Source organism: Dipteris shenzhenensis, chromosome 28, assembly GCF_047967505.1.
Source record: "Dipteris shenzhenensis isolate YYH24624 ecotype China chromosome 28, Dip_SZ_1.0, whole genome shotgun sequence".
Lineage (NCBI taxonomy): Eukaryota > Viridiplantae > Streptophyta > Polypodiopsida > Gleicheniales > Dipteridaceae > Dipteris > Dipteris shenzhenensis.
This window is the reverse complement of record NC_141623.1, coordinates 27,386,494-27,412,879: the sequence shown is the minus strand read 5'-3', so window position 1 is coordinate 27,412,879 and position 26,386 is coordinate 27,386,494.

The window sequence follows — 26,386 nt, the reverse complement described above, 5'->3', positions numbered from 1 at the left end:
GGTCTTCTTGGATGATTTGTGCATCCATTCAACCAAACAGGACCACTTCAAATGTCTGGAAGAAGTACTAATCAAATGCAGGGAGTATGGCATCTCCCTAAATCCAACAAAATGCCAGTTCATGGTCACCCACGGAGTTGTTTTGGGACACATCGTCTCTCAACATGGGATTGCAACTGACATGGACAAAATCAAAATCATCATGGAATTGCCTCCTCCTACAAATTCCAAAGGTGTACAGGTCTTTATGGGACATGCCGGCTATTATAGAAGATTTATATTGCGGTATGCCATGATAGCTAGACCTCTTTACAAATTATTAGTGGATTTCTTATGGACCGAAGAGTGCGACCAAGCCTTTGAGCTTTTAAAGTGGCGCCTAATCACAGCACCCATCCTTCTATCTCCCAATTGGGATATTGATTTTCATGTTCATACTGATGGATCCAAGTATGCAATTGGGAGTGTGCTTTGTCAACCTGGTGAACATAAGAAAGACTACCCCGTCTACTTCGCCAGTCGACAACTCAATGATGCAGAGATCAACTATACAACCACAGAAAGAGAAGCCCTAGCAATGGTGTACAGTGTAAAGAAATTTCGGCACTATCTACTCGCAAATGATTTTGTCTTCTACACCGACCATCAAGCCTTGCTTTATCTTGTGAACCGTCCGTGTACCACAGGAAGAATCACCAGATGGCTCCTCTTGCTGCAAGAATTCAACTTCAAAATCGTGGTCCGCAAAGGTGCCCAACACTACATTGCCGATCACATGTCTCGAGTCAAGACAGGAGAAGAAGCCATTGGAGTAGAAGACGATTTACCAGATGCCACACTATTTCAAATAGATGCTGTTCCAGAATGGTGTGGAGATATCATTGGGTACTTGATGGCAGGAAGACCACCCCCTGACATGAAAGCAGTAGATGCCAGAAAATTGATTCTAAAGGCTGCACCCTATCAACTCATTGCAGGACAACTATACAAGATGGGCAAGGACCAGATATTAAGAAGATGTGTAATGCCTCATGAGATCCTGCCAATCCTGAGTGAAGTCCATGAAGGCATTGCAGGAGGACACTTCCAAGGGGAAGCCACAGCAAGAAAAGTTCTCCTCGCAGGCTACTGGTGGCCAACACTGTGGGCAGATGCCTATGAATATGTAAAAGGCTGTGATGTATGCCAACGGACTATTAAACCACAACACAAAGACTTCAATCCCCTAACAACAGTTGTTGCACAAAAACCATTTGAAAAATGGGGGATTGACTATGTGGGTCCCATACATCCAGCAGCAAAAGGAACACAGGCACGCTACATCATTGTGGCCACTGATTACTTTACAAAATGGGCTGAAGCAAAAGCAGTCAGAAAGGCAGATGCCAAAAGCACAGCAATATTCTTGTATGAACATGTGATCACCCGATTCGGATGCCCCCTTGAAATTGTGTCGGATAGAGGCACACATTTTGTCAATGAGGTAATCCAAGAACTCTTGTCTGGCTTCATGGTCATTCATAGAAAAAGCACACCCTACTACCCCCAAGGGAATGGACTAGCAGAATCCACAAATAAAATCATATGCAATATCCTTACCAAGGTAGTAGAACCACATCGTTCTGATTGGGCAGAGAAACTGAATGCAGCCTTATGGGCATACAGAACCACATTCAAGGTCAGTACAGGGAATACACCTTTTCAATTGGTATACGGCCTTGAAGCCGTGGTTCCACTCGAATTTGTAATACCAAGTCTGCGCATCGCAATACAGGAACGCATGGGTGATCATGAGTCCTTGAAAGAAAGGCTCTGTCAGTTGGAAAAGCATACAGAGACAAGACTAGTCGCTTATCATGCCATGACAACAGAAAAACGTCGAAGAAAGGCATGGTTTGACAGGAATTTGAAAGCTAAAGACATCAAGGAAGGCGACTTAGTCCTGTTATATAATGCCAAGGTACACAAGGGAAAACTGAAGTATCTAGGTCAAGGACCCTACCGAGTACGAAAGATGAATCCCATCGGAGCTGTGCTACTTGAGACACTAGATGGAGTCCAATTCAACACAACAATAAACGGGAGCCGACTGAAGCGCTACTACATCAACACGCGAGCCATCCCCGACAAAAACGAAGATTTGGGAAACCAAGTCTTCCTTAGTTAGGATTAGATTGTATCACAAGCACTCACTCGCATATGCACGTTTTTGCACATTTAGTTTGCACTAGATTGTTACACGCACACTCACTGCATACGCACGTTTTTTGCACATTAGGGAGGTTTGAGTCTTAGTTTCCCTATCAAATCCCACAACTAAGCATATAGTTAGACACATCACATGCACTCACATGATTTTGCATAGGCACATAATAGATTGCATAAAAAATAGTATCACACACTTTCATTCCATACTCTCAAAGCATGCAATGAATTCACACGCAGTACACGAAGCTATGCCAAAACTCAAGATGAATTGGCAACAGAGTCTGCAGCCTCCGCAACGAGACCCCCGCCAAACATCACAGCCGTCTCCTATATGCAAAAATATCAAACTTGCATACTAATTATCTACAAGCTCAATGCTACGGGTGCAATTGCATCCAACATGTATGCAAGATAGCAAGAAATGACAGCCTCAACAACGAGACCCCCGCCAAACCTCTTTCCAAGAAGATTCGATGGCAGCGTCCGCAACCTCAGCAACGAGATCCCCTCTGACATTCATGTGGAGATAAGCTTCTTGACCAACATCCTTTTATACCAATCCTCCACAACGAGACCCCCGCTAAACCTCTTCCCAAGAAGATTCGATGGCAGCGTCCGCAACCTCAGCAACGAGATCCCCTCTGGCAATCATAGTCATCTACCCCTCCTTAAGAGGAGATCAGTTTCTTGACTATTGACTACAAATTGTGTGGTGCAAGCGAATTACAGCAGGAACGACTCGCATACCACAAGCTCAATAGCCACTGAATTACGCACATGGCATCCCAACTCTGAAATCAAAATAAGCCATAACCCGAGGACGGGTAATAAAATGGATCCGGGAGTATGTTGACTCTGTGCCAACATGAACTTATGAAGAAAGAGAAGGTGATACAACTTTGTGATACAACTTTGTGTTACAACTTTGTGTTACAACTTCTAGACACAACTTTATGTTACAACTTTGTGACACAACTTTGTGTTACAACTTTGTGTTACAACTTTGTGTTACGACTTTGTGATACAACTTTGTGTTACAACTTTGTGACACAACTTTGTGTTACGACTTTGTGTAACAACTTTGTGTAACAACTTTGTGTAACAACTTTGTGTAACAACCTTGTGTTACAACTTTGTGTTACAACTTCTACATGTAGAGAGAGAAGGTGTTACAACTTTGTGTTACAACTTTGTGATACAACTTTGTGTTACAACTTTGTGATACGACTTTGTGTTACATGCAGAGAGAGAAGCTCTCCAACTTGTATAAATACCCCATAATGGAATGAAGCCCAGACTCTTGGGGCATTGTGTTGAGTCTACATTGGTATTCCAAGCATTTGTCTCAAGTGTCCATGCTTCCTTGCACTGCACGTCCAAAAGCATGTCCTAACCTTGCAACCCTTCTCCCCTCTCCTCCAACCCTGCAACCCATCCTCTCCCTCTCCTCCTCCCTCCTCCCTCCTCCTCCTCCCTCCTCCCTCCTCCTCCTCCCTCCCCCTCCTCCTCTTCCTCCTCCTCCTCCTCCCTCCTCCTCCTCCCTCCCCCTCCTCCTCTTCCCTCCTCCTCCTTCCTCCTCTCTCTCTTACTTCACCCATGCTCTTACACCTTCTTCCTCTCCCACTCCTATGCTTTCCTAAACCCTTAAACTCAATGATCTACGAGGGAGACGAGTTCTCCACCATGTACTTTACTCTGAACCTTGGATCCTCCTCCTAACCCTTAACTCCTTCTAAACCTTGGAACCTCCTTCTGAACCCTGGAACTCTTTCTAACCCTGAACTCTTTCTAAACCCTGGAACCTCCTTCTGAACCCTTAAACTCTTCCTAAACCCTACAACCCCCAATGAAGGCGAAAGCCTTCATTACCCCAACAACAATGGTTTACGTGCCTTTTACACATGCTTGCATTATGTTTACTCACCACACTTAAGCCTACGTCTCTCACCGGAACACGACTCGAGGTCCTAAGCTACACATATACTACAACGACAATCCCAATATATCTGTAGGTGACAAAAAGCCTCGGAACACTGCAACATAGAAAACCCAGCTCTTCCTACGGAAGCAGTAGGAAAAGAGCCAACAGAGTTCTACATGCAGCTCCTACATACAATTCCTACATGCGAGTTCTACATGCAAGTCCCACATGCAATTCCTACGTGTGTGTTCTACTTGCAACTCCTACATGCAAGTCCTACACGTGATTCTTACATGCATGTTCTACATGCGAGTTCTACATGTAGAGAGAGAATGTCTTACAATTCCTACATGCAGAGAGAGAAGCTCTCCAACTTGTATAAATACCCCATAATGGAATGAAGCCTACACTCTTTGGGGCATTGTGTTGAGTTCTTCTTTGTTATTCCAAGCAATTGTCTCAAGTGTCCATGCTTCCTTGCACTCCATGTCCAAAAGCATGTCCTAACCCTACAACTCCTCCTCCCCTCTCCTCCAACCTTCTCTCCCTCTCCTCCTCCCCCCCCCCCCTCCTCCTCCTCCTCCTCCTCCTCCTCCTCCTCCCTCCTCTCTCTCCCCTTTCCCCCCATGCTCTTACATCTTCTTCCTCTACCACTCCTATGCTCCCCCTAAAACCCCTAGTTCCTAAACTCTTAGCCTCCATGACTTATGACGAAGATGAGTTCTCCACCATGTGCTCTACCCTAAACCTTGGATCCTCCTTCTAACCCTTGAACCTCTTCTAAACTCTAGAACCTCTTCTAATATTTGGAACCTCTTCTAAACTCTGAAACCTCCTTAACGTTGGAATCTCCTTCTAACCATGAACCTCCCACTGACCCTTAAAATCCTCCCCTCAATGAAGGTGAAAGCCTTCATTACCCCAACCATGATGATGCATGTTCCTTTCACACATGCATGCACTATGTTTGCTTACCACACTTAAGCCTACGTCTCTCACCGGAATATGACTCGAGATCCTAAGCTACATGTATACTACAAACAACGACCCCAATATATTTGTAGGTGACAAAAGCCTCGAAACCTTGCATACTGAGAATACCCTGCTCTTCTTGCAGAACCTGTGGGAAAGAGCCAGCAGTCACGACGTATCATTTGTAAGGAAATGGAGAGATGGAGAGCAGTAAAAAGACAAGGAAGCACATTTTTAAGATGACCATATCAGAAAATAAAAAAGATTGGGATACAAAACATGACTCAGTGATGTGGGTATATGGAACAACTTTTAAGGTTATTATATGCATGACACTATTTCGATTGGTATACAGTTTGGAGGCTATTGTCCCAATGGAATTTCTATCATTGAGTCTGTAGAATTTGGCCAAAAAGACGAGCCCAAAAGAGTCTATGCAATTCTTGTTGAGATATCGAGCTCCACTCGTGATATGCTAGGTGACCGTTGTGCATTTATGTCACCGACTTGTTAGCTGCAGATGCGGTTGGTACATCGTCCATGAACAATAGCTGGATGACAACTATCTTTATGTACTTTAGTTAGTGGCTCAGTTAGTATGCCACCTAGGCTAGTTGAGTTTGGTTTGAGACCCGCATATAGGGTTCACCTATTCCTTTTGTAGTAAGAGAGAGTTCTTTTGGTTTTCACAACTAAGAAGAGGAAAACTATTTTTAGCCTCCACCTTTGTGTGTATTCCCCCATTGTGTATGTGAGAAAGCTGCAAGTGAGACTCCTTACCTCTCTCCCACTCTCTTCACATGGTATCAGAGCTCGGTTCGTAGTAAGAAGCTCAAGAAAGCAAACCAAGTTTGCGGTGTCTTGGTAAGAGGATCAGTGTTGCTTTCCTTTTTCGAGTTTGGGAGCAAATCTCTGCAGGTAGCACAGCCGAAAAGTGCGAGAGTGCACTATCTCATATTGGGACGCTCTTTGCGGTGCGACGAGAGGGCAGTATATGCTACGGGCAAGGGCAAAGCCCTTGGTGACATTATTTTTTTGATTCGAGGCCATTTCGGGGCCCGTTTTGGTGGCAGAAGTTTTTCACAGGCCCTCAGGAAAGTGCCCTGTTTTTGCTGTGCGACCACTGTTCTGCAGGTCGGTGAAAAGTTGCTGCAAAAATTGCATCATATGCCTGTGCGCAGAGATATTGGGAGTGACAGAATCATTATTATTTCATGTTGATGCATAATTGTCAGTAGGCAGTGACTGTGTGGTCAAATACCACTTTTGTCAGTTTTGCAGAATTGCCCTTGTGAGGCAGAAGTTGTGTTTTTTGCAGTGACATAATATTTTTGCAGTGTTCTATAATGGCATCTGATGCTCTTTCACAGATAGTCACTTAAAATCTTGACAAGAACAACTTCCCAGCATGGAAGTTTAGAATGACAAATTTCCTTAAGGGAAAAGGCTATTGGGAGTTCATTACTAGAGCTGAACAAGAACCAGTTATTCCTAATGTTCCCAATCAATACGAGTTGTAGGCATTTAAAGGCTGGCATGAGAGAGCCAGAAAAGTTATGTACTGGCTATCTATCAGTATTTCAGATTCTATGATTGTGCATATTCAGGATGCAAGCACGCTGAAGGAGGCATGGGATACATTGACAAAAATGTATAGCACAAATATGCAAGCCAGGAAAATGCAGCTCAAGTAGGAGTTGCATAATGTGCAGAGAGAATATATGAGCATCAATGACTACCACATGAAGGTGAAGAAGATTGCAGATGCATTTGCTTCCGTTGCCAGTGGAAGATGATGATTTAGTTTCTGTGACCTTGAATGGTCTAGGAAAGGATTATGCACAATTCCAGACATCCATTGCCGTCCGTGAAAAATTTCCTGATTTTGAGGAGTTGATTGCTCTTCTAATTTCTGAAGGGCAGACAAATGGTGGTGCATCTTCTTCAGGAGGAACTTCAAAAGAAGCTGTCTTCTACTCAAATGCTGGAAGAGGTAGAGCAGGCGGATCTAGAGGCCGTGGTAGAAATCAGAATATGCAGTAAATGCAAGAAAACCAGTCCTATGGAGGAGGATGTGGTAACTCTAGAGGCAGGGGGAGTCAAAGAGGTCGTGGTGGATGGCAGAGAGGCAAACAACAATGTTGAATGCTACTATTGTGGTGAAATGGGTCATATGGCTAAAGAGTGCTACAAAAAGCAGAATGACATCATGTGGAAAATTGCAGCAAGGCAATTATGCATCCTCTAGTAGACATGGTGATGACAGAAATGAGCATTTGTTTATGGTGCAGCACATGACCAACTCTGTGACAAGTGTAGAAGAAAGCAATGATGTGTGGTATGTTGACTCAGGTGCGTCAAACCACATGACAGGTCATGCAGAATGGATGCAAGATGCAAGGAAAATGGAAAGACCAGGATTTGTGGAGACTGGTGATGATACTGCACATCCTATTGTGCAGATTGGTAAAGTTCCTTTGTCTATGCAGGATGGGAAAAAGAAATACCTGTCTGATGTATTTCATGTCCCGAATATCACCAAGAACCTGGTTTCTGTTGGTCAAATGGTTGAGCAGGGCTTGCAGGTCAGATTTAATCCTCATGGATGCTTTGTTGAGGATATGAAAAATAAAGGTCGCTTGATAGCAAAAGGGAAGAAGAAGGACAGGATGTTTACGTTAGATGCGGACATGCCTGAATTGAGTGCAGCGATGTTTGCACATGGGACTGGTGAAGTTGTAGATATTGATATATGGCATAAACACATTGGTCATGTTAATGTACAATGACTTAAATTAATGCAAGCCTGAAATATTGTTGCAGGATTGCCTAAGTTGAAGGTTGCAGAAATGCATAAGGTATGTGAAGCCTGCCAATTTGGAAAACAGGCAAGGAAACCATTTCCTAGACATGATCAAGAGAGTAAGAGGCCATTGGAATTAATCCACTCTGATGTGTGGACTACTAAAGCTGCATCTATTGGAGGCTGTCATTATTTTGTCACTTTTATTGATGACTACAACAGAAAAGTTTGGGTGTATTTCATGAAAAAGAAAAGTGAAGTGTTTGGGCATTTCAAAGCTTTTAAAGCTATGGTTGAAAAACTCGGGGGGGTCACTCATCATATGTAACCCTATCACGTGAGTTCAAAAGAAGGATTTTTTTTATTTCTAAAGTTTACAGAAATAAATATACATAAGGGACTATTTAAAATAGTTTTGGAAAAAATTTACAGATTTGTAAAGAAAAGGGGTACATTTAATTAATAAAATTTTTTACAGATAAGGGACTTTAAATATAGGCCTTGAACGCACGTGATATAGAGGGTTTATACATAGTGACCCCCCGAGTTGAAAAAGAAACATGCTTGCAAATAAAATGCCTAAGGTCAAATGGAGGGGGAGAGTACCTCTCAAATGAGTTTGCAAGGTTCCTACAGGAGCATGGCATAAAGCAGCAATATTCATGCAGTCATACCCCACAGCAAAATGGACTTGCAGAAAGGAAAAACATGCAAATTGGAGAGGTATCTCATGCCATGCTCAACGAAAAAGACCTGCCAGATTATTATTGGGCTAAAGCAGTTGCTACAGCAGTCTAGATAATGAACAGGACTCCCACTACAGCAATACATGGCATGATGCCAAAGGAGAGGTATATTGGTAGGAAACAAGATATTTCTCATTTGAAATTTTTTGGTTGCATTGCCTATGTTCATGTGCCAGATGAGTTGAGATCCAAGTTGGATCCAAAAGCTGAGAAGTGCATCTTTATTGGTTATTCTCTGCAGTAGAAAGGGTATAGATGCTATAACCCTTCTACTCGTAAGTTTACAGTGAGCAGAGATGTTGTTTTTTATGAGATGAGCAGCTAAGATAAGCCGTGGGAAAAGAAAAATGGGAGAAAGCCATGGATAAGAAATGGATGCCTTGGAAGCAAATGCTACATGGGAATTGGTGCCTTTGCCTAAAGACAAGAATGCAATTGGTTGCAACTGGGTTTATAAGGTGAAGCACAATGCAGATTGTTCTATGAGCAGATACAAGGCAAGATTAGTTGTCAAGGGGTATACATAGACATATGGCATTGATTATGAAGAAACATTCAGTCCAGTTGCAAGGATGGCAACTATAAGAGCAGTCATTGCTATGGCTGCATCAAAGGGATGGTCTTTACATCAAATGGATGTAAAGAATGCCTTCTTGCATGGTGATTTGCAAGAAGAGGTCTATATGGAGCAACCACCAGGTTATGTTCATGATGTTCATCCTGAGTTTGTTTGCAGGTTGAAGAAAGCCTTGTATGGCTTGAAGTAAGCACCCATGCATGGTCTGACAAGATACAACAGTATCTTGTCACTATTGGCTTTCAGATTTCCAAGGCAGATTTCTCACTTTATGTGAGAAAAACAGAGAACGTTATTTTGCTGCTTGTCATTTATGTTGACGATTTGATCATCACAAGTGATAGTGATGAAGATATCCTTCATGTGAAAATGCTATTGAAGCAAAAGTTTGAGATGAATTATTTGGGAGAGCTGAGTTATTTCTTGGGCATTGAGGTGATTAGATCCACAAGTGGGATACGGCTCTTGCAGAGGTAGTATGGATTGGACATGCTGTCCAAATATGGGATTTCAGGCTGTAAGCCTATTTCAGTTCCTTTGGAGCAGAATGTGAAGTTGAGCGCAGATGCAGGTGAGCTTCTGAAAGACCCTACTATGTGCAGTCGCAGAGTAGGAAGTTTGATTTATATGACTATTACCAGGCCATATTTGAGCTATGCTATTGGGTTGGTAAGTCAGTTTATGCAGGCTCCAGGAAACCGCATTTGGATGTGGTTAGATGCATACTGAGGTATGTGAAGTCCACATTGGAGTATGGACTATTTTATGAGACTGGGGTTTAGATACAGTTGCATGGATACACTGATGCTGATTGGGCTGGTAGTATTTCTGATAGATGATCTACCAGTGGATATGTGTTCTCTTTTCGGAGTGCTGCAGTCACTTGGAGCAGCAAGAAACAGCCTACAATTGCCTTGTCGAGCACAAAGGCTGAGTACAGGGGTGCAACAATGGCTGCATGTGAGGCAGCTTGGTTGCATAAGCTACTTTATGATATGCATCAGTCTATAGATGGGCTAGTTGTCATTTGTTGTGACAACATGAGCAGTATACACTTGGCAAATAACCCAGTCTATCATGCTAGAGAAAAGCACATTGAGGTGCATTATCACTATGTGCGAGAGAAGGTTCTAGTAGGTTTTATTGATCTAGTTTATGTCAGCACAGAGGATCAGGTAGCTGACATATTCATGAAGGCATTGGGTGCAGAGAAGTTGCGCAAGTTCAGAAACCTGCTTAGTATGAAGGAATTAGGATTGAGCTTGAGGGGGAGTGTTGAGATATCCAGCTCCACTCGTGATATGCTAGGGTGACCGTTGTGGATTTATGTCACCGACTTGTTAGCTGCAGATGCGGTTGGTACACCGTCCATGAATAATAGCTGAATGACAGCTATCTTTATGTACTTTAGTTAGTTGCTCAATTAGTATGCCACCTAGGTTAGCTGAGTTTGGTTTGAGACCCACATATAGGGTTCACCTATTCCTTTTGTACTAAGAGAGAGTTCTTTTGGTTTTCACAACTAAGAAGAGGAAAACTGTTTTCAGCCTCCACCTTTGTGTGTATTCCCCCATTGTGTATGTGAGAAATCTGCAAGTGAGACTCCTTACCTCTCTCCCACTCTCTTCACAATTCCATCATGAGCAATTACTTTGACTCGAGGAAGACCAGATTCAAAGCCAATATACAGTCCAAGTCATCCAAAAAAGGCATAAAGCATGGGTGAACAAGAATACCAAGTTCAATTTTTTTAGAGTGGGAGATTTGATATTGGTCTATAATTCCAAACTACAAAGATTCTTGGGTAGCTTAAATTGAGATATCAAGGTCCGTACCTGATTGTGGAGGACCTGAAAGAGGAAACTTTTTAGATTGTGGATGTGCATGGCAACATGTGCCCAACGCCATTCAACGGTTTCCACATGAAGCCATGTACAGGTGTACATGAACCGATAGCCCAATCGGAGGATCCAAAAGAAGAAATATTGGTTGGGATAGTATCGGGTATAATATGGGGGTTGTGGTGGCCTGTATTGAAGTGGACTGATAGTTCACACATGTAGGTCACATCAAAGAGATGGTTTAAATGTCACACGATTGATTCATTTGTTCAATTCACTATCATAAAAAGTTATAACAAGTAAATTATTGAAAAAAGACAAATGTTCATTATAATAGTTGTTATAACTTGCTTGGAAAGGAGATGGATATTGATTTTGTTATTGGAATGGAGGTGATATTATGTTGCAAAAGAGAAGTAGTTGCATTTGCTACAATCCATGATAGTGATCCAAATTATCTTTGTCACTTGAAAAGACTTGGCAAAGATTAGGTGGCAGTTATTGTATCAAAGATTCTTAGTGTACATATTGAGCTAAAGCATAAGTGTGGAGATTTGCAAATACTTGGAGATGTTAGGACTTATAATTTTTTCAACACATCTTTATTGCATGGGACAAAGATGAAACTTTTCCAATACATGTCATCGTGAATACAAAGTGCATCTCTTTGGATTTCAGTGTGGGAGATATTTTGTAAATGATATTATTTGCAAATAAGAACATAGCGGAAGGTCGCCTAATTGGGACTTGGCTTCAGCTTATGGGGATTAAGTGCATAACAGAATCGATCCTTTCCACTCCGCACATTTGTTTCGCTAAGTAGGAAACTAAAGCAAGATTGGATCCAACACTTAGTCCATGGATGTTTTTATTGAAGGTATATATGTATATTAATATAGAATCCTGACGAAAGTTTATTGAGATATTTTTTTAAGTTTCACAATATTGATAGCATATAGCGCAATTTTGTATATTTTCTTTTGAATTTTGAAGTAAAATATGTAAATCCTGGCGAAACTTCCAATTTTTTCACATAAAAGATTCAAATCCTGGCAAATGTTTCAAACATTTATTTTTATTAGGGCATACAAACTTTTGACACCAATAAAAAAGTTTTTCTTCTTCAAAAAACTAACATGAAAAAATCATCCTTGACTTAGTCATCTTCTTCACAAAATAACTAGATGGTTTATCAGGCCAAAAATGTAAAATTCCACAGTTATTGGCTGTAATCATCAATAAAGAGCTACAAGAATGAGAAATGACTCTACCCCAGTCACGAAACCTACTGAGGAGTTGGACATTCCCTTTTCACCAGCATGGGAGCCGTCACCAACTTCTCCTACTATCACATTCGCAAATGTGGATACCTCAGAAGAAATGCCTATTCTGAAGATCCAAATTGAGGAGTTACCGCATGAGATGCTACAGCTTGGTGCACAACTGCAACCAATATATCTCCAACCATAGCAGGAGTTAGAGCATGAGGCTAATTTGGCACCAGAGCTTGAGGCTACATTGGCACCAGCACCGTCCATCAACGCCATGCCAGTCCATGAGTCACAAGGGGAGCTAGTGTCAGAACAACAGTATGACTCCTGTACCCAAGCGACTGTGATATTATTGAAACAACCCCCAACAAGTACTACGGAATCATCAGGATGGCTACATGGGCACCCGCTGTATCAGCAATATCACCAGTCCTCATTACTGTCTGTCATTCTCAATCATCAAGCTAGCCAAATGCTACAAATGTCAGAACTATTCACTAGCTTGGCCAAGGAGGAACATGCACAAGAATTGGAAAGACAAACTGTAGCAGCAATCGAAGACCAATTCCAAGTAATCACCATAAAGGTTAGGGCACTTTCGACACAAATAGATGAGAAAGAGGCTAAGGAAGTGGCATGAACTAAGCTCAAGAGAAGGCAGTGAGGGATGTGACCTCCAACCTCCACCAAAGCCAAATATAACTGATAGCAGCAGTCCAAGCTACATCAATCCTACAGACCTCCTATAACTCCTTGACCTCTACACATGCTTAGCAGACGGAGCCACTGGCACAAGCTTGACTCATTCTAATCAACAAAGAAGAAGAGATCCAGGATTGCAAAGACAAGCTTGAAGACATGCAACAGTCTTTGGCAATATGGACATTCAGCATTGAAGAGCTTACAAGTGACTGCAGAATCTTAAAGGACCAACTTGCTACCGCTAAAGAGGCCAGCACTTCACAAGGCTCACAAGTCTTGGACTAATGGTCCAATACCACTGAAGTCATCCTTGCACGACATGGTCTCTGCCCTATTGAGATCACTTTCGATTCCACCTCCCCCACCTCCCACATCTATGGAGCCTCCCACATCTACACCACCTCCCACATCTACATCGCCTCAGCATGAGTTGGAGACTCGAGACGCACGGATTGCAGAGTTGGAAGCATTGTTGGTCGAGTCTAGGGACGAGGTTAGTTACTCTGATTATTTTATTTCATTTTTTTGTTGCGTGTTTTGAACTGAAGTTTTTTGGTTAATTCTCACCATGTAGGCGACATGTTTGCATTGCAGGCACATCTATTGCGATAGGATATGGAGTCTCGTGTATGACTGTTGGTTTGGAGGAGCAGAGGATTCGGACACGCATAGCCTACCATCGAGCGGAGCACTATATTTTACAGTTGAGACATATTAGTCGTGATCCACCTCGCCATAGGATCGACCCCAGTGTGGCCCTATACCCCGCTCCTCCTGTAGATGTGCCGACTAGGACACCCATAGACGCACCAGTCATAGCCAGGCTTCCTACCGCCACTTGCATCCTTTGCCACGAGGATTTTGACACCGTAGGGTGGTTTGGACTAGGGTGCAGCCACATCGTACATCTCCATTGCATGACCCGCCACATGGTGGCACGATCAGTGTGCCCTGTATGCTTTGCTGACATTGATGTGGCCACATACAGAGGACTAGGCATGGATTATCTGTATCCTGGTCATCGTCATCATTGATGTGCCCGCATGGTCTTGACAGAGCACTATAGCGAGGAGGCACAAAGAGCTTTGCTGCAGTAGGAGGGTGCTGATACATCAGTGGTTGCAACGTGTGTTCCGCGACGCTTCTCATATGGTGATTTCATGCCAAGTGACGAGGCACGAGTAGAGGAGGCACGCCGTATTGAGTGAGAGACAGAGCTTCAGGTATCATTGTAGCAATGGGTGGAGTAGTAGAGCTTGGGCGGGGCCAGCATCTTCTACATGTAGAGACGATTACTCGCGCGCTGGATTTGAGGCACGAGTATTTGCAGATGCACGACTTTGGGAGCTGAGGCACGCATACATAGAGGAGGCGAGGGAGGAAGAGATGGCAGCGATGGCTCCTGCAGCATGCCCTCCTCTTCATCAGGATGAGGCTGGTCCATCTCATTTAGGAGATGAGGCTGGACCATCTAATCCGGCTTTGCCTGAGGGCACACAGCGGATGGTTGGGCAGTGGGTCATATAGGAGCCACGTCAGAGGATGACTAGAGGATCATATGTGGAGTTATCAGATTCTGATTCAGGATGATTGTTTAGGCTTCACACATATCTTGTTTAGGGATGCACTTCTGCACGATGATGATGATGATGTACACATTCATTTTGGTACTTTCATGATATTGTTCTTACTTTTATGATGTATGAGCATTTTGGTACTTTCATGATGTTCTTCTTACTTTGTTTATCTCAGTTTATAGTTTGTTCAAATCTAACATAAACATTTAAAATTAAAAGTATGATTTTGAATTTCAAATATCTCAATTCACACATCTAATACATAAGGTATTTTAAAAATAATGCCGTGTGAAAAAATTTGTTGACTCTGTGCCAACATGAACTTATGAAGAAAGAGAAGGTGTTACAACTTTGTGTTACAACTTCTAGACACAACTTTATGTTACGACTTTGTGTTGCAAGTTTGTGTTACAAGTTTATGTTACGACTTTGTGTAACAACTTTGTGTAACAACTTTGTGTTACATCTTCTACATGAAGAGAGAGAATGTGTTACGACTTTGTGACACAACTTTGTGTTACAACTTTGTGATACGACTTTGTGTTACATGCAGAGAGGGAAGCTCTCCAACTTGTATAAATACCCCATAATGGAATGAAGCCCACACTCTTGGGGCATTGTGTTGAGTCTACATTGGTATTCCAAGCATTTGTCTCAAGTGTCCATGCTTCCTTGCACTGCACGTCCAAAAGCATGTCCTAACCTTGCAACCCTTCTCCCCTCTCCTCCAACCCTGCAACCCACCCTCTCCCTCTCCTCCTCCCTCCTTCTCCCTCCTCCTCCTCCTCCTCCTCCTCCTCCTCCTCCTCCTCCTCCTCCTCCTCCTCCTCCTCCTCTCTCCTCCTCCTCCTCCTCTCTCCTCCCTCTTCCTCCTCTTCCCTCCTCCTCCTTCCTCCTCTCTCTCTTCTTTCACCCATGCTCTTACACCTTCTTCCTCTCCCACTCCTATGCTTTCCTAAACCCTTAAACTCCATGATCTACGAGGGAGACGAGTTCTCCACCATGTACTCTACTCTGAACCTTGTATCCTCCTTCTAACCCTGGACTCCTTCTGAACCCTGGAACTTCTCCTAAACCCTTGAACTCTTTCTAAACCCTACAACCTCCTTCTGAACCCTTAAACTCCTCCTAAACCTTACAACCCCCAATGAAGGCGAAAGCCTTCATTACCCCAACAACAATGGTTTACGTGCCTTTTACACATGCTTGCATTTGGTTTACTCACCACACTTAAGCCTACGTCTCTCACCGGAACACGACTCGAGGTCCTAAGCTACACATATACTACAACGACAATCCCAATATATCTGTAGGTGACAAAAAGCCTCGGAACCCTGCAACATAGAATACCTAGCTCTTCCTACAAAAGCGGTAGGAAAGAGCTAACATAAGTCCACATGCGTATTTGGTTAGTACATGCGCCATTTTTCATACGTAGTCACTAGTAGGGATTATACCTTCCACGTGGCACATACGAAATCAATTGGAGACCAAATCTTTCGTGGATGTATGTCTAGGGTAGCCTGAGAGCTGTGCAAAGTTTCATCCCCAACAGATAAGTCCACGTGCATATTTGGTTAGTACGTGCACCATTTTTCATACGTAGTCACTAGTATGGATTGTAAAAATGTATGCATTATACCTTCCATGTGGCACATACCAAATTAGTTGGAGACCAAATCTTGCATGGATCTAGTCCTAGGGTAGCCTAAGAGCCGTGCGAAGTTTCATCCCCAACAGATAAGTCCACGTGCATATTTGGTTAGTACGTGAGCCATTTTTCATGCGTAGTCACTAGTAGGGATTGTAAAAATGTACTCATTATAACTTCCACGTGGCACATACCAAATTAGTTGGAGACCAAATCTTGCATGGATGTAGGTCTAGGGTAGCCTAAGAGCCGCGTAGAGCTTCATCCTCAACAGATAAGTCCACATGCGTATTTGGTTAGTACGTGCGCCTTTTTTCATGCATAGTCACTAGTAGGGATTGTAAAAATGTACTCATTATACCTTCCATGTGGCATATACCAAATCAGTTGGAGACCAAATCTTGCATGGATCTAGGTCTACGGTAGCCTAAGAGCCGTGCGAAGTTTTATCCCCAACAGATAAGTCCACGTGCATATTTGGTTAGTACGTGCACCATTTTTCATGCTTAGTCACTAGTAGGGATTGTAAAAATGTACGCATTATACCTTCCACGTGGCACATACCAAATCAGTTGGAGACCAAATCTTGCATGGATGTAGGTCTAGGGTAGCCTAAGAGCCGTGCAAAGTTTCATCCCAAACATATAAGTCCATGTGCGTATTTGGTTAGTACGTGCACCATTTTTCATACGTAGTCACTAGTAGGGATTGTAAAAATGTACGCATTATACCTTCCAGGTGGCACATACCAAATCAGTTGGAGACCAAATCTTGTGTGGATGTACGTCTAGGGTAGCCTGAGAGCCGTGCAAAGTTTCATCCCCAACAAATAAGTCCACATGCATATTTGGTTAGTATGTGCGCCATTTTTCATACGTAGTCACTAGTAGGGATTGTAAAAATGTACGCATTATACCTTCCACGTGGCACATACCAAATCAGTTGGAGACCAAATCTTGTGTGGATGTAGGTCTAGGGTAGCCTAAGAGCTGTGCAGAGTTTCATCCCCAACAAATAAGTCCACATGCATATTTGGGTAGTACGTGCACCATTTTTCATACGTAGTCACTAGTAGGGATTGTAAAAATGTACGCATTATACCTTCCACGTGGGACATAACAAATCAGTTGGAGACCAAATCTTGCATGGATCTAGGTCTAGGGTAGCCTAAGAGCCGTGCGAAGTTTCATCCCCAACAGATAAGTCCACGTGCATATTTGGTTAGTACGTGCACCATTTTTCATGCGTAGTCACTAGTAGGGATTGTAAAAATGTACGCATTATACCTTCCACGTGGCACATACAAAGATCAGTTGGAGACCAAAACTTGCGTGGATGTAGGTCTAGGGTAGCCTAAGAGCCGTGCAAAGTTTCATCCCCAACAGATAAGTCCACATGCATATTTGGTTAGTGCGTGTGCGAATTTTCTTAGTCACGTTTTTAAAATGTCCTCAAGCACAAAACACAATTACAACATTACTACTAATAAACAATTTTTTGTTTTACAAAAACAACAAATCCATTGAGAAGACAACGGACATCATGTATAAAATAGAATCTAATACAATGATGTGTATGAACGTGTATAAAACCATCATAGTGAAATACAAAATATGAGTCCATGAAAATTACAATGGTACGGTCACACAGTGAGCCTATACATATCGAATACAAAAATATGTAATCAACTAGTGATACCCAAAAAAAATCTATCTGATCAACTGATGATCCCAAAACTATGATATGTAATGTGCTACTCCTCAGGATCAGCTCTCATGCCAATAGTTGCAAGTATGCTCTTGTGATCCTCCACTGCAAGGCGCCATCGTGGAGTGGACGTCGCCTTTTGCAAGTGCGAACACGACTCAAAGTAATCTTGATTGCAACAACAAGATGAGAATACATGTATGCCTCCTGATCCGCCATGTACTCCTGGAACTCAATATAGTGACCACGCCTCTGTATCTGCTAAAAATAGTGGCCACCTACAATCATGCTATGAGCATTGAAGTGCATCCCATGCCCATCCACTGTATCCTCATTCATCACACTCTTTACCATAGAGCATCGCAACAAGTAATAATCCACACCCTCCTCATTGCCCTCCGAAGCAATGACCGCGAAGATATCACCAATACACAAAATATCTGTAAGCTGGTCATAATCTCTAGAGGAAATGAATCCTGCATCCTGATCATCATGTACCTCCTCCCAAGGCTGAAAGGGAGAAAGCACTCGCCGTGCCCATGGATCGGCCCATGGTATCATGGAGCACCCTCCCCAATCATCATCAATGCATGCGGAGCAAAAACATGCAAATCGTCGAGAAAAGATCGTGGGGTGAGACTCACCTATGCTCCTGATGGAATGGAAATCAAGAGTGCCAGACATTGAACAACAATCAAAAGGCCTAGACCGGATCAAGACTCCCAATGTCCACGCACCAAAAATACCGGCTCACCACCCTATCGTCACGCGACTGAAAGGAGGACGTAGCACTAGTGAGTGCTGGCTGCACCACCGCACCACATCATGTGCATCCTTGAAGCGATCAGCAGTGTGACACAACTGGTATCGATGCAAAGCACGCTTCATGCAAGCACCTGCACCATCGTGCTCTCCCTTACCGTGCCTTGTCTCGAAGTAGCTCCATGTGATCGGAATGCCTATCTCACGGTGCCATCTGCAGAACCAATAAAATTGTCTGGCAGATTTGAACTGGTGTTGACTCTGTGCCAACATGAACTTATGAAGAAAGAGAAGGTGTTACAACTTTGTGTTACAACTTCTAGACACAACTTTATGTTACGACTTTGTGTAACAACTTTGTGTTGCAAGTTTGTGTTACAAGCTTATGTTACGACTTTGTGTAACAACTTTGTGTAACAACTTTGTGTTACATCTTCTACATGAAGAGAGAGAATGTGTTACGACTTTGTGACACAACTTTGTGTTACAACTTTGTGATACGACTTTGTGTTACATGCAGAAAGGGAAGCTCTCCAACTTGTATAAAATACCCCATAATGGAATGAAGCCCACACTCTTGGGGCATTGTGTTGAGTCTACATTGGTATTCCAAGCATTTGTCTCAAGTGTCCATGCTTCCTTGCACTGCACGTCCAAAAGCATGTCCTAACCTTGCAACCCTTCTCCCCTCTCCTCCAACCCTGCAACCCATCCTCTCCCTCTCCTCCTCCCTCCTCCCTCCTCCTCCTCCCTCCTCCTCCTCCTCCTCCTCCTCCCTCCTCCTCCTCCTCTCTCCTCCCTCTCCCTCCTCCTCTTCCCTCCTCCTTCTTCCTCCTCTCTCTCTTACTTCACCCATGCTCTTACACCTTCTTCCTCTCCCACTCCTATGCTTTCCTAAACCCTTAACTCAATGATCTACGAGGGAGACGAGTTCTCCACCATGTACTTTACTCTGAACCTTGGATCCTCCTCCTAACTCTGAACTCTTTCTAAACCCTGGAACCTCCTTCTGAACCCTTAAACTCCTCCTAAACCCTACAACCCCCAATGGAGGCGGAAGCCTTCATTACCCCAACAACAATGGTTTACGTGCCTTTTACACATGCTTGCATTATGTTTACTCACCACACTTAAGCCTACGTCTCTCACCGGAACACGACTCGAGGTCCTAAGCTACATATATACTACAACTACAATTCCAATATATCTGTAGGTGACAAAAAGCCTCGGAACCCTGCAACATAGAATACCCAGCTCTTCCTACGAAAGCGGTAGGAAAGAGACAACATTTGGCGCCGCTGCCGGGGAGACTAGCGTCTCAAGTAGTGAGTAAACATGCGTAGGTAGGTGTAAAACAAGTCACTACTTCAAACTTTCACGCACATACCACTCAAGGGCAAGGAGAGTAAAAATTTTTCCAAATCTAGCCAAACATATCAACCCCAAACATCCACTTTGGGTTACTACCTTAAGAGATTTTCTTAATTTCTTAAATAAAAGCCACATGATGTACAATTAGGCTAGGTAGTGGATACAATTGCGTAGAGCTTTCAATTACGTTCATTTTACCTTTTTATAGAAAGGCAAACCGAGCTCTCCATAAAAAGTTATGGCTCGGGAAGAGTTTAGGGTTAAACCCTAAACCTAAACCCTAAACCTAAAATCCAAACCTATAAAAACCTACTCCACCCCCCCTTTATTCTTCATCTTTCACTTTTGCCTCCATTCTCTTCCTCCTTCTGAGCCCCACGCAAGGACACTCCTCCCTCTCCATCGACCGCCCCCTTACTCCTATCCTCGCCATGTAAGTGACATCGAGCCCTTCTCGCAGTGATGACCTAGCCTTCCACCCACCGTCCATTGTTCCGCGACAATCCCGTTCTATCGAGAAAGACTTGGAGAGCGTCAGGTAACCACTTCGCCTTGCTTTTCAATTTCCGTCTTTCAGTTTTTGTTGTTGCTCTTTTATTCCCTCCCCCTCCACCACCACCACCCCCCCTCTCCCCCCCCCCCTCCTCCACCTCCCCCTCCCTCCTCCCCCTCCCCCCCACCTCCTCCTCACCTCCCCCTCTCCCCCTCCTACCTCCCCTCCCTCCCCCTCCACCCTCACCTCCCCCTCTCCCCCTCCCCCTCCATCTTCCCCCTCCCCTCCCCCCTCTCCCCCTCCCCCCCCCTCCTCCCCCTCCCCCTCCATCTCCCCCTCCCCTCTCCCTCCTCCTCCCCTCCCCCTCTCCACCACCTCCTCCTCACCTCCCCCCTCTCCCCCCTCCCCCTCCATCTTCACCTCCCCCTCCTCCCCCTCCCCCTCTCCACCCTCACCTCCCCTCTCCCCCTCCCCCTCCTCACCTCTCCCTCTCCACCTCCCCCTCCACCCTCACCTCCCCTTGTCCCCCTCCCCCTCCATCTTCACCTCCCCTCCACCCTCACCTCCCCCTCTCCCCCTCCCCCTCCATCTCCACCTCCCCCTCTCCCCCTCCCCCTCTCCCCCTCCCCCTCCCCCTCTCCTCCACCACCTCCTCCACCACCTTCCCCCTCCCCCCTCCTCCACCTCCTCCACCACCTCCCCCCTCCACCACCTCCCCCTCCCCCCTCCCCACTTCTCTCTCCTTTCTCTCTCCTCTCTCCCCTTTTCCTCTCTCTCTCTCTCTCTTCTCTCTCTCCACCCCCCTCACTCTCTCCTCTCTCCCCCTCGTTCTCTCTCCACCCCCCCTCACTCTCTCCTCTCTCCCCCTTACCCCCTCCCCCTGACCCCGCCCCCTCTCTCTCGACTATCCCCAACCCACTCCCCACCCCACCCCCCGCCCTCCTACCCGCGGCGACGCTCCGCAGAGACGCCGCCGCCCCCGCGCAGCGCCACCCCTACGGCGGCGCCCCCGCCCGGCCCTCCTACCCCGCCCGCGCCCTCCTTCCCCGCCCGCGCCCTCCTCCGCCGCCCCGCGGCGGCAACCCCACGCCACCCCGCCCGCGCCCCGCCTACCTCGGCCGCCGCCCCGCGGCGGCGACCCCGCTCCCCCCGCCCCGCGGCGGCGCACGCAGCGCCGCCGCCCCGCGCACCCCGCCCGCCCCCAACCCGCCCCGCCCCGCGCTCCCCCGCCCGCCACCCTGCGGCGGTGCCCCCGCCCGCGCCCTCCTACCCCGCCCACGCCCTCCTTCCCCGCCCGCGCCCCTCCTCCACCGCCCCGCGGCGGCAACCCCACGCCACCCCGCCCGCGCCCCCGCCTACCCCGGCCGCCGCCCCGCGGCGGCGACCCCGCTCCCCCCCCCCCGCGGCGGCGCACGCAGCGCCGCCGCCCCGCGCACCCGCCCGCCCCCGACCCGCCCCGCCCCGCTCCCCCTGCCCGCCACCCGCGCCCCCCGCCCGCCACCCGCGCCCCCCGCCCGCGCAAACCCCCTCGCACCCCCCCTTGCATCCCCCTCGCCCCCCCTCGCCCTCCCCTTCGTAACCCCCCTCGCACCCCCCTCGCCCTCCCCCGTTCCCCCCACCGCGTCACCCCCCCCCCCCCCCCCCCCCCCCCCCTCTGCGGGCGCCGCCGTCGGGCAGCCCCCCCCCACACAAAAAAAAATTAACTAAACCTAACCAAACTAACCCTAACCTAACATTAACTCTAGGGTTAGTTTAACCACAGTTAGGTTAGGTTAGTTAACCCTAGGTTAGATAGTTAACCTCAGTTAGATTAGCTACGTAGGTTAGGTTAGTAGTACTTGAGGTTAGGTTAGTTTAGTTAGCCCTCAGTTAGATTAGCTACGTAGGTTAGGTTAGTAGTACTTGAGGTTAGGTTAGTTTAGTTAGCCCTCAATTAGGTTAGACTAACTACAGTTAGTTAAACCTCCCAGTTACAGTAACTGGGAGGATCTAGGTTAGTTACTCTAACTAGAGTCACTTGGTTTCAACCCCTCGGTTGGACTTAAAGTCCATTCACACCACCATTAGGACCCCCCAAACGCCAAATTTACCCCTCCTTTAACCCCTCGAAACTCATCCGTTTGGGACCCAAATTGAACCCCGTTTGAACCCAGATTTCACACACGGAAACACCACGTTACGGGGTATTTTTCCAGCCCATTGCACACCATTTCGGCATCCCTAGCACACGTTCGTTCGCACCCCCGTGTGGGTCTCATTCGGCATTAATTCACTCGTATTTTCACGCCGCGACCTCCGATTAACGATCCGTCTGCACCGGCACATTTCCCTACACACGTAGGACAATCCTAGGCACATTATTAACACGACGGTCCCTACACACACTAACATCACTCTAACTCTCCTAACGACACCACCTCCACATCCGCACTTGGGGTAGCGATATCCCTGGCCAATCACGCACCATCTGCATGCAGTTACGTTCCGGCCAACGACTTCGACTCCAACGCTCGCCCAATCCGCAACTAACTCCACTGCAACAACCGCCCTCGCCAATCCTCTACCCCGAATTCCCCCCTGAGATTCAACAACTTCCTTTAACTCCTCCACGCCCCAACATGGCTGGACGTCGTCCTGAGCATGATGGGGACATTGAGCTCGATGCCGAGGCTGACAACTTCTTCAATCGACGAAATCACAACAATCACGGCCAACGCCCCTTGGGAAAACTGGAACTTCCCAAATATAATGGTAGGGGAGACCCTGCTCGCTTCCTCCAACATTTTGATGCCGCATGTCGAGCAGGTGGTGATCAGTCCCATGAAACTAAGGTGGCTTGGTTTCCAATGGCCTTAACTGATGAGGCATCAGAATGGTACCTCGACCTTCTTGTGGAAGAACGTGCTACATGGGACCTACTTCAAACCGAGTTCAAACGTCGCTTTCAAACGGAGAGGCTACAAGATGATCCCGCTCTCCAACTCAGCAAGATCGAACAAGGCCGGAGGGAAGATGTACGCACATACCTGGGAAAGATGAAGAGATTGATCGCCAAATGTGACCCACGCCCAGATGCAAAGTACCTCACGGCATGGTTCATAGCAGGTCTACGAAAGAAAATCCGCAAGGAGATGAAAAAGATAAGTAGCTATGAAACATTCAGTGCTGCTCATGCGGCAGCCATTGACATCGAAGATGGCATGACAGATTCAGACACTAGCAGTGATGATGCCAGGTCCAATACACGAGATAAGCGCTCGAAAAAAGGTAAATCAAAGGACATTGCCGAAACATCCAATGAAGATCGCCTCGAGGCCATGACCTTGAAGCTGAAAGAAGATATGATGCAGGCCATGGATCAAAAACTTCACTTGTCTCAGCCACCAACTCAAACATATCCACGGCGAGAAAATGTCTGGTGCCCACACTGCTTGGCAAATCATACAGCAAATGAATGCCCAGTCCTAAGAGAAAGAATCAATGCACAAGCAAATCCACCGCCACGGTTGTGGTGCCATATCTGTGTCGTCGGCGGCCATGATGAGACCAGTTGCATCTTCAACATGCGCAACAATCCGCCTCGACCACCACAATACCAAGCGGCACCCATGCCAGTATACAGGCAACCGGCACTTGCACAAGCACCCCCAGCTCCGAGACTAAATCCTGTACCCGTTCGGACACAAGTCCCCCAACTACTCAGGAATCCGAATCCACGACCGTATCCAAGAGCAGCAAATCCAGCTCCTCAGGCAGTTCCAATACATCAATTACAAGCCGAGGAAGTCGACTCGCTATTTGAGTATGAAGCAGAGTACCCAGTGTACTACGTCGAAGGTGCAGAGGGTTTAATACCAGTCTATGCAAATCAAGTGCGACCCAACACATTTCGCGCACCAATCAAGTGTTACGGTTGTGGAGAAAATCATAGAATCGCAGAATGCCCTCATCGCGGTAGCCCAGCTACTTTCCAACCACTCTGCAGAGATTGTGGCATAGGACATGCCTGTATGGATTGTCCCATGAAAAATAAGGTCCCAGAACAAACAGAGGTTAAGCCCGACATCCCCATCGGCATCATTGGGGTGGACCATCAAAGTCTGGGACCGGCAAGTCTAAGGTCACAACCTATCAATGTAATTACACGCCAACAGAAAGCGGCTACGAAGGACCCTATCATTCCGATCCAACCGAAGCGACTTCTGAGAAAGAAAGCACAAGTTCCTCCACCTCCGCCAAGCAATGAGCAGCCGAGTTCATCTACATCAACTCCCGAGCCTCGAATAAAAGAAGCTCCATTCCCGAATGCAGAGGTGGAGAAGGCTCGTTTTCAGGCACTTCAGCAATGGGTCCAAAATGAACAAGCTCAATTTGAGGCTCAGAAACAAGCTCAAGACCCACTCCATGACTTGGCCCCACAAAGTATTGATACTGTACTCGAGCCTTTGTTCCAACAACAGACTCCACAACAGAATGTACCACCCCGTCAACTTGAAGGAGCTGCACTCTCTAGCATCCTGAGTTGCCCTGTGTCCATTCCCATCGGAATCCTCTTACGAAATTGTCCCAATCTCTGGGAGAGTTTCAAAGGATGGATTGAACTCGCAAATCCCTCTCCACCTATGAACGACATTGATGATATCCCTGTGCGGATGGGTGAGAAAGATGACATACGCAACATCACTGTGCCTTTGATCCACAAGGCATATAATGAAATCCAAGCCATAGTGGATGGTGGCGCAGGTGTCAATGTCCTATCAAAGGAGCTTTACGAAGAATGGGGTCTCCCACCAATGCAAAAGGCTAATTTCAACATACGCCTTGCCGATGATTCACGGGCTAAACCCTTGGGAATAGTGAATGGTGTGTCCACAAAGATCGCAGGAGTCCGCTTTTCCCTTCAATTCACAATCTTGGATCTCCCCAAAAAATCCTATCAAATCTTATTGGGACATCCTTGGTTACGGGAAGCATCAGTCCTCCATGATGGGGAACGGATAGATTGACAATCCAGAATCGAGACACTGCAGTCAGGGTGAATGTGGGGACAGGAGCTATTAAACCCATTGTTCCTAGAGCATTGGATGACACATCTTCCACGACAATTTCGAGCAAATCAGATCCCTTGCAACAGCATGCCATAGCAGGTGACTCACAAAGCAATGTCAATAACTGGATACAAACATTGGCAACCATTGACAACTGCCATTCATTAAGATGCCTTTCTTTATGGCTGACCTCGAATGGGATAATGAACCTGAAGAAGGTACCCATACCAATGATGACTCCGATTTTCCTTGGGACCTTGAAACAGAGGCTGCGAATGCTGCAATTGAAGATCAAATCTTTGATAATGACCTAGCCATTCTGCATGCCCTAATGGCAGTTGAGCTCCCAAAAGTTGAACCTCCACAGTTGCATAACAGCAGACGATCCCGCAAGAAAGCTGCAGGAGGAAATCGCAGAAGAGCCAAGGCCGAGCACTTCAATGAATTCGAACGAGTCCAAACACGGATTGTGGAATTGTATCTTGCAAAGGCAGTCCCCTCAAAGTCAAAACCACCACCTCTTGAATGGTCCCCTGAAGGACTGGAAGGAGTATGTGCAGCACATGAACCCTTACTTGGAAACACCTTGCCAGTGGAAAAGTTACCCCACAGTTCCCAACGTAAGAAGTTTCGGAAATATAAGCCACATGTGCGGATGAAGCTTGATCCAGAGACTTCAGAAAAAGAAAGGAAAGAAGAGCCTAACAAATTACTAAATGCAACTATGCCACCCAGT